The sequence below is a fragment of the Neomonachus schauinslandi genome, chromosome 12 (genome assembly GCF_002201575.2).
Source record: "Neomonachus schauinslandi chromosome 12, ASM220157v2, whole genome shotgun sequence".
NCBI classification, from domain to species: Eukaryota; Metazoa; Chordata; class Mammalia; order Carnivora; family Phocidae; genus Neomonachus; species Neomonachus schauinslandi.
The window spans coordinates 72,781,167-72,789,675 of record NC_058414.1 but is presented as its reverse complement, the minus strand read 5'-3'; positions in this window follow the sequence as shown (position 1 = coordinate 72,789,675).

Here is an 8,509-nt window from a genome sequence, read left to right as displayed (position 1 = left end):
TATTACCTGATATTATCAATTAAATTATTTTGTTTTTTTAGTGTGAATATACTAAGCTTACTAACATTTAGGAGAAAGTATATTATCATAAATTTCCATTTTCTTGATTTATTTCAATCTGTGGGTGAATAAATGGGAGTTACTATTTACCAAATCACAACTAACATTAATAGGAGGTTTATTAAGAATCCTTTTAGGAATTGTAAATTTTTTTGTAAGCAGTGTAAGTGCTTTGCAAAATAGATGTTATATGTTCTTCATATTTTACATAGCATGATAGATTTTGGTATTTACCTACTTTAATTATTGGCATGCCAATAATTGGTAAATACCAATATATTTAACACATACCTAACACATTCTAACATATTCTCCACATTTTTGTTATCCTTTAACTTATGCATTCTGCAACTCATTATAATCACTGTATTAAAATATTTTATTAAGCATCTAAATTGCTTACTCTGTCTTAAAATGGTAATTGTTTTAGGATATTTTAGAATCCTTGGTATTGTGACAATGTTAAAGGGATTTAAAAGAGAAAACACATACCTTATGAAATGTAAAATATATAGGCACCATTTTGATGACCTCTGAAATTTCAGTGAGTGTTTAATGCCCTATAAAAAGGTGGTTTTCACTGTTTGGATTGGGATGCAAGTATTCTGGAATATAAAACATCCATAGCTCCCCTCCCACTTCCCAGTCAACACACACACACGCACATATGTGTACACACACACACACACATCAGTGTGTCTATGATCTGTAGTATGCATGGAGCTTCTGTTTTGCTGCCAAACTCAGTTTCACTGAAGGAAGGTATCATAGGAAATGGGGCAAGCAGGAGGATGGAAGGGATGGCATATGTTCCTAGCTTGGCTCTTTGGACTGGAATGGGGCCCTTGGGATTAGAAGGGAAAGACTAGAAGTTGGAAAAACTGTTTTCTTAAAAGACCTTGTAAAATTCTGTAACTACTGGAGCTACTTTAGGACCCATTCTTCTTGACTCTTTATAGACTCCAGTCCTGCTCTGACATCCCTAAGTTTAATGGCTTTGAGAGCTTCAGGATTCTGCACACTTGACATAGATTTTTGGTTGGTGGGTACCATCAGTGGGGACAATTATAGGTCTCTTCAGTGAGACTCAATGAAATGGGTGGGGGAGAGGATATTGGATGCCATTAGGTGACTATACCTAAAGAAGACTGTTCTTGGGGTGCCTGGGTGGCTCAGTCACTAAGCGTCTGCCTTCAGCTCAGGTCATGATCCCAGGGTCCTGGGATCGAGTCCCTCATTGGGCTCCCTGCTCAGTGGGAAGCCTTCTACTCCCTCTCCCACTCCCCCTGCTTGTGTTCCCTCTCTTGCTGTGTCTCTCTATGTCAAATAAATAAATAAAATCTTAAAAAAAAAAAAGATTGTTCTTTAAAATATTGGTGGTAACCATTTGGGAGCATTAGAAATAATTGGAGAGGGATGCCTGGGTGGCTCAGTCGGTTAAGCATCTGCCTTCAGCTCAGGTCATGATCCCAGGGTCCTGGGATCGAGTCCCGAATAAGACTCCTTGCTCATCGGGGGGTCTGCTTCTCCCTCTGCCTCCTCTGCCTGCCATTCCCCCTGCTTGTGCTCTCTCTCTGACAAATAAATAAATAAAATCTTAAAAAAAAAGAAATAAATAATTGGAGAACACTTTGAATAGGTTAGCTTTCAATTTGGGTATGTATATATGTATAGATACACACTGAGGAAACAAAGTGATAATTTGTTTATATTAATAAGAACTTTATATGCGTGTGTATAAATCCTACACATTATGAATTTCTTTAGAATAATAAATTTATTATAAAATGACTTTTAAATTAATTAAATTAATTAAATTAATTAAATTAAATTTAAATTAAATTAATTAAATTAATTTTAAATGGTTCTATTTGTTGCCTAGGATGTATGGGACTTTTGAGCTTAGTCAGAGGTGACTGTCCACAACCAGTTGTAACATGACAGTGAATGTCTTTGTTGAAACATTCAAGTTGCAATTACAACACATTTCTTCAGGTAGCAATTTCTGAAAGAAGTTGCCGTATAAACTCCTCTTAGTCTGAGGCTATACTCACTGTATAGTCCCACCCAGGAATAAATCCTGTACCAGCAATCTGTTAAAAAACAGTATCAAAGACCAGCTTTAATTTCCCATGGTAAACAATTAGACAACTGAACAAAATAATGAAACGGATGTTTTTAGTGATTGGAGAATAAGCAGCATGAGACTGTGATCCTCGTGAAAAAGAAAGTAACTATGAACCCTGCAATCTTCCTGGCTTTCTGCCAAGAGTCAATTTCTAACCCTGGGCACTTGTGGGGAAAACCCCAACAAATTCTGGAGGCCCATTGATTTAAGAAGATGAAGATCCAAGTCTGGGGAGACTAAGGCAGCTGGAAGTTAAAGGGTGGAGTTTTGGAAAGGGGGATACTCTATATAAAAGGAGCTCCATAAATCTGCATGGGATCTCTCTAGTCTTTGTTTAGTACTGGGCTGCCTGTGTGTAGAATAAAGCTTCACAAAGATGGACAAAGAATCACCGTGGAACTGTAAATGTAAATATTCCCAAAGGTCACAAAGGGCAGGAAGATGTTTGAGCTCTGACCATCCACAATGGAGATTCCTGGTTGGTCATCTGGGAAATTTGATGGAGACCCCAGGAATCCTGACTCAGAAGTAGGAGTGAACTAACACTGGAGTGAAGGCTATTGTAGACCCACGCTAGCAAAATGTAAAAATAGGCTTCAAAGTGATAAAAATGGATCTGCAAGTTATTTAACTCTAATAGGGAAGCAAACAACATCCAAAACACTTAAGAACATAACACTCACAACACCCAGCATCCAACAAAAAATTAATAAACAAGCCAAGAAGAAGGAAAATGTGACCCATAACCAGGAAACAAATTAGTTAATAGAAAAAGCACAGAAATAACAGAGTTGTTTGAATTAGCAGACAAAGATGTTAAAAACATGAACATAGTAGGGAGAAAAATGTAGGCTATTAAAAAGGATCAAATAGAATTTATAGGAATAAAAATACTATATACGAAAAAAAGAAATGATGGCCCCAAATTTTCCAAGTTTGATGAAAGTTATAAACCCACAGATCCCTAAAGCACAATGGATCCAAAGTAGGGTGAACACATACATGCTAACACAGACGCATAAAGTATACCATAATCAAGTTTGTGAAAACCACTGAAAAAGAATATTTTAAAAGAAATGAAAAAGGCACATTATTTACAGAGAAACAAAGATAAAAATTACAGCAGATTTCTCATAAGCGGACAGTGGAATGACATTTTTTTAAAGATTTTATTTATTTTGACAGAGAGAGACCGCAAGAGAGGGAACACAAGCAGGGGGAGTGGGAGAGGGAGAAGCAGACTCCGCTGAGCAGAGAGCCCGATGTGGGGCTTGATCCCAGGATCCGGAGATCATGACCTGAGCTGAAGGCAGACACTTAACGGACTGAGCCACTCAGGTGCCACCCCCCTCCCAGGTTGTCTAATTTTAAAAAGACTGACCATACCAAGTACTGGCCAGGATGTAGAATAATTAGAAATATCATTCATTGATTTTGACATTATAAATGGTATAGTTTGAGAGTTTCTTTTAAAATTAAATATAAACATATACCAGGGCACCTGGATGACTCAGTCAGTTAAGCGTCTGACTCTTGATTTTGGTTTAGGTCATGATTTCTGGGTCGTGAGATTGAGACCCCGACCCAGTTCCACACTCAGTGGGGAGTATTCTCCTTTCCTTTTCCCTCTGCCCCTCCCCCATGGCATGTCCCACCCCCAAATAAATAAGTAAATCTTTAAAAATAAAATTAAACGTAAACCTACAATGCGATTTAAAAATCCCACCCCTCTGTTTTTACCTAAGAGAAATGAAAAGTTAAGTTCACATAGACTTATACATGAATCTTCATTGCAACTTTATAGCAGCCAAAAAATGAAAATAACCCAGGTGTCCATCAAGAGGTGATGGATACACAAATGATGGTATATTTATAACATAGAATGTTACTTACCAATAAAAAGGAACGAAATATTGGTACATGCAGCAATATGGACGAAGCTCAAAACTATTACAGTGAGTACCAGGAACCAGATTCCAAAGAGTATATACTGTATGATTCCATTTATATGAAACTACAGAGGAGACAACATTTATTTAGTGTGACAGAATGAAGATCAGTGGTTACCAGGGAACAAGGCACATGGGGCAAGGGTGTTTATTGACTTAGAAGGGACACTCGGTGCTTTTAGAGGCCATGGACGTGTACTATATTCTGATTGCAGTGGTTATATAGTATATATACCATATATAAACTCATTAAAATGTATACCTAAAATGGGTGTGTTTTACATATGTAAATTATACCTCAATAAAGTTGATCAAAAATGTGTCATCACTAGAACAGAAAGGAAATTAATTCTATTTGGCTGAAGAGTGGACATATTTTGAACAGTCCTGTGTCCTTAAAGTCCTGCTTTAAGCTTGTTTACTGCAAGAAACAGAATATAAAAATATGTAACTATAGCAAGAGAGTAATTGCATTCATTTGCTAATTTGTATCCTTGACCTTGTATATGCTATTAGTGCTTGTTTCTAGTTCAAAGTGAAAGTATCTTTGAATTATTTTGGTATCATCATTCTTGCTCATCTTAGAAACAAGTCCAGTTTCTTGTAGTCTGTGGTAACTTAAGTGTCTATTGCAACTTAAAGCAATTATTCTGTGAAATAAAAATAATAGGAACGCCTGGGTGGCTCAGTCATTTGAGCATCTGACTCTTGGTTTCGGTTCATGATCTCGGGGTGTGGGATTGAGCCCAGAGCTGGGCTCTGTGCTCAGTGCAGAGTCTGCTTCAGATTCTCTCTCCCTCTCCCTCTCTTTCTCAAATAAATAAGTAAAATCTTTAAAAAAATGAAATAAAGATAATATATGAACATAAGCATAGATATAGTGGAATAAGTAATAAAATCTTAGAATGGTAAACACCTAGAAATTTTCCCAATATCTGAGGCCAGGGAAGATGAAATTACTGCCCAATGCCACAAAACTAGTGAGTGGCAAAGTCTTGATTTTTAACTGAAATTTCTGCTTTTAATTGATATTGAATTTTAAAATAGAATCCTTTCTTCCTGCTTTTTGTTACTCTGTCCTTGTCCATTCTGCCTTAAATCTCCCTAGATGGGGCTTTTTGCCTTTCTCAGGCTTGTTTTTCCTGCTCCCATCTCTCTGCCTTTGCTTATTTTACTCCCTCCTCTGGAATGTCTTTTTGATTTTCTGCAAATACAGATGGTCAAGGAAATGGCCATGATGTTAGAGTATCGCAGTGTGTTTTTCTGTCATAAAAAAAAAAAGCCAATAATATATTTAATAAAATACATTCACTGGTATCATTTTTACCATAATCTTTATGTCCATTATGCATGTCATGGACTGAATTGTGTTCTCCCAAACTGTATAGTTTGGGTCAAAGCCCTGACCTTCTAGTTGATTATTTTTGGAGATAGGACCTTGAAAGGACTGATTAAGGTTAAATGAAGTTGTAAGGGTGGGGCCCTAACCCAATAGGACTGGTGTCCTTATAAGAAGAGGAAGAGACACCCGGAATGTACATGCACAGAGAGAAGGTCATGTGAGGACACAGTAGGAAGGCAGCCATCCACAAGCCAAGGAAGGAGGCCTCATGAGAGGACAGCCCTGCCAGGACTTTGATCTTTGACTTTCAGACTTCAGATCTGGGAGAAAATAAATGGCTGTGTAAGCCACCCAGTCTGTGGTATTTTGCTATGGTGGTCCTACCAGACTAATACAGTTCCCTTTGAATACTTTCTTAGATCCATTTACTCCACCGAAGTATTTCTTACCCATAGTTAGTGTTACTCTGTCCTTAGTATCTATTTTGTAATTTATTATGTTTTATTTGCTTTAGTTTTTTTATAGACAGTTATATCATAAGCTATATATAAAATAATGCTTTTAGAAAATTCATTATTTAGTGCCTATGGGTACTTCTATAGCAAACTAGAATTATTCGTTGGTTTGACCCGAGGTCTACAAGGCCTGATTATAGGCATTTCTCTATGATTATAAGAAAAATGCCCTTGGGCGCCTGGGTGGCTCAGTTGGTTGAGCGACTGCCTTCGGCTCGGGTCATGATCCTGGAGTCCCGGGATCGAGTCCCGCATCGGGCTCCCGGCTCAGCGGGGAGCCTGCTTCTCCCTCTGACCCTATCCCCTCTCATGCTGTTTCTCTCTCTCAAATAAATAAATAAAATCTTTAAAAAAAAAAAAAAGAAAAATGCCCTTAAATTGAATATCCATCTTTGAATTGTACAATTGATTTGCTAATCAAAGACTCATCCTCAGTCAATAGTTTTTACTTATTTTTATTTTTATTTTTTTAAAGATTTTTATTGATTTATTTGAGAGAGAATGAGAGACAGAGAGCACGAGAGGGAAGAGGGTCAGAGGAAGAAGCAGACTCCCTGCCGAGCAGGAAGCCCAATGCGGGACTCGATCCAGGGACTCCAGGATCATGACCTGAGCCGAAGGCAATCGCTTAACCAACTGAGCCACCCGGGCGCCCCTCAGTCAATACTTTTTAAAAAAGATTTATTTATTTATTAGAGAAAGAGAAAGTGAGAGCATGAGCAGGGGGAGGGGCAGAAGGAGAGACTCTCAAGCCAACTCCCTGCACTTAGCAGGGAGTCCCACACAGGGCTTGATCCCATGACCCTGAGATCATGACCTAAGCCAAAATCAAGAGTCAGATGCTTAACTGACTGAGCCTCCCAGGTGTCCCAGTCAATATTTTTATTAAAAAAAAATTATACTTTAAAACACAAGGTCTTAATTAACAAGTTGCTATTTTTCATAACACAATGGAAACCAGACCTTAAGTAGTACATTTTTTTCTCCTTTAGATGTCTTTTGTGTACAAATTAATTTAGAATTTTTTAGGCTTACATAGGTATGTCTCATCTCCTGTGAAGGTACATAGCACATCTTTTATTTCTTTTGTATTATATCGCTTATTGAGGAGAGGAGGGAGGGAAGGAGAAAGGAGCAGAGGAAGGGAGGAAATGACAGCTCCATACTTCTCCATGCATTCTTTGTGGCTTCTTTAGAAGAAGGAAGAGCATTCCACATTCAGAGGTACGAGTCAGTGAAAGATGGAGGTAATATGCAGGATTAAGTAGAGGGTGAGATGCTCAAGTTCAAGACTGAAGGTCAGTGGGAGTAAAATGGTTCTGTATGGGGGATGCTGAGAGAGAGAAAATTATGAAATAAAAGAGACCAGCAGGGAGGTGGAGGGCTAGTGGGAGGAATGAATGGAGAGAGGGGGCCGACAGGTGACTGGAGACAGTGGAGGACTGAGTCTGGGAGAAGTGCTAGCTGCTGACAGTTGAAGGGCATGGAAAAGAGATATGACGAGCAAGTAATACTTGAATAAGTTGCTGTGCATTTTCTGTCCGAAATATCCACTAAAATGTACATTACTTTCTGAAGCTTGTGGACACATCAAGTTTTGTTATGTATAGAAGAGGAGGACATGAGGAAAATCTTCTGTGTTATATAAGTAAAAAGAATGTTTAAATCTACCAGTCTCCACAGTGTTCCTGATTGCAATGAAGATCAAGAGCTATTGGGGCTCCTGGATAATTCAGTTGGTTGAGCGTCCGACTCTGGCTCAAGTCATGATCTCAGGGTTGTGAGATCAAGCCCCACATTGGACTTCATGCTGTGTATGAAGCCTGCTTAAAATTCTCTCTCTCCCTCTTCCTCTGCCCCTTACCCCTCCTCCCTCTCTAAAAACAAAAATGAAAATCAAGAGCTATTTAAAATACTTTAAATATCCATAACAATATGAGAGTGTTGTCCTATATGTATATTTTCACTCTTCACTGTCTTGAGAAATGTAGCTTTAAGTCTTGAAATAAGTTTATATAAGTCCTTTAACTTTATTCTTTTTCAAAAAATTTTGGGCTATTCTCATCCTTTGTACATATAAATATGTAAATATATATGTATGTTAGAGTCTAAGTGTGTGTGTGTTAGAATCACCTTGGGGCTTGATCTCATGACACTGAGATCATGACCTGAGGCGAAACCAAGAGTTGAGTGCTCAACCAACTGAGCCACGCAGATACCCGTGATCTTTGAATTTTGAGTCAACCTTGCATTCCCTGGAATAAACCTCACTTGGTCATAATGTGATAACTTTATTATATTTTGCTGTATCTGATTGGCTCATATTTACTAAAAATTCTTGCCTCTTTATTCAGGAAGGATGATATACTGTTAATTCTGTTGAGGTTGAGATTTCACAGTTTACCGTGGTAGCCTCTATCTCATTTTGCCTAATTCGAATGCTGATCTGTACCAGATTCTTCCATTTTCTGTTCCAATGTATAGGTTTATTGAAGATTCTGTGTCTTTCTCCTTC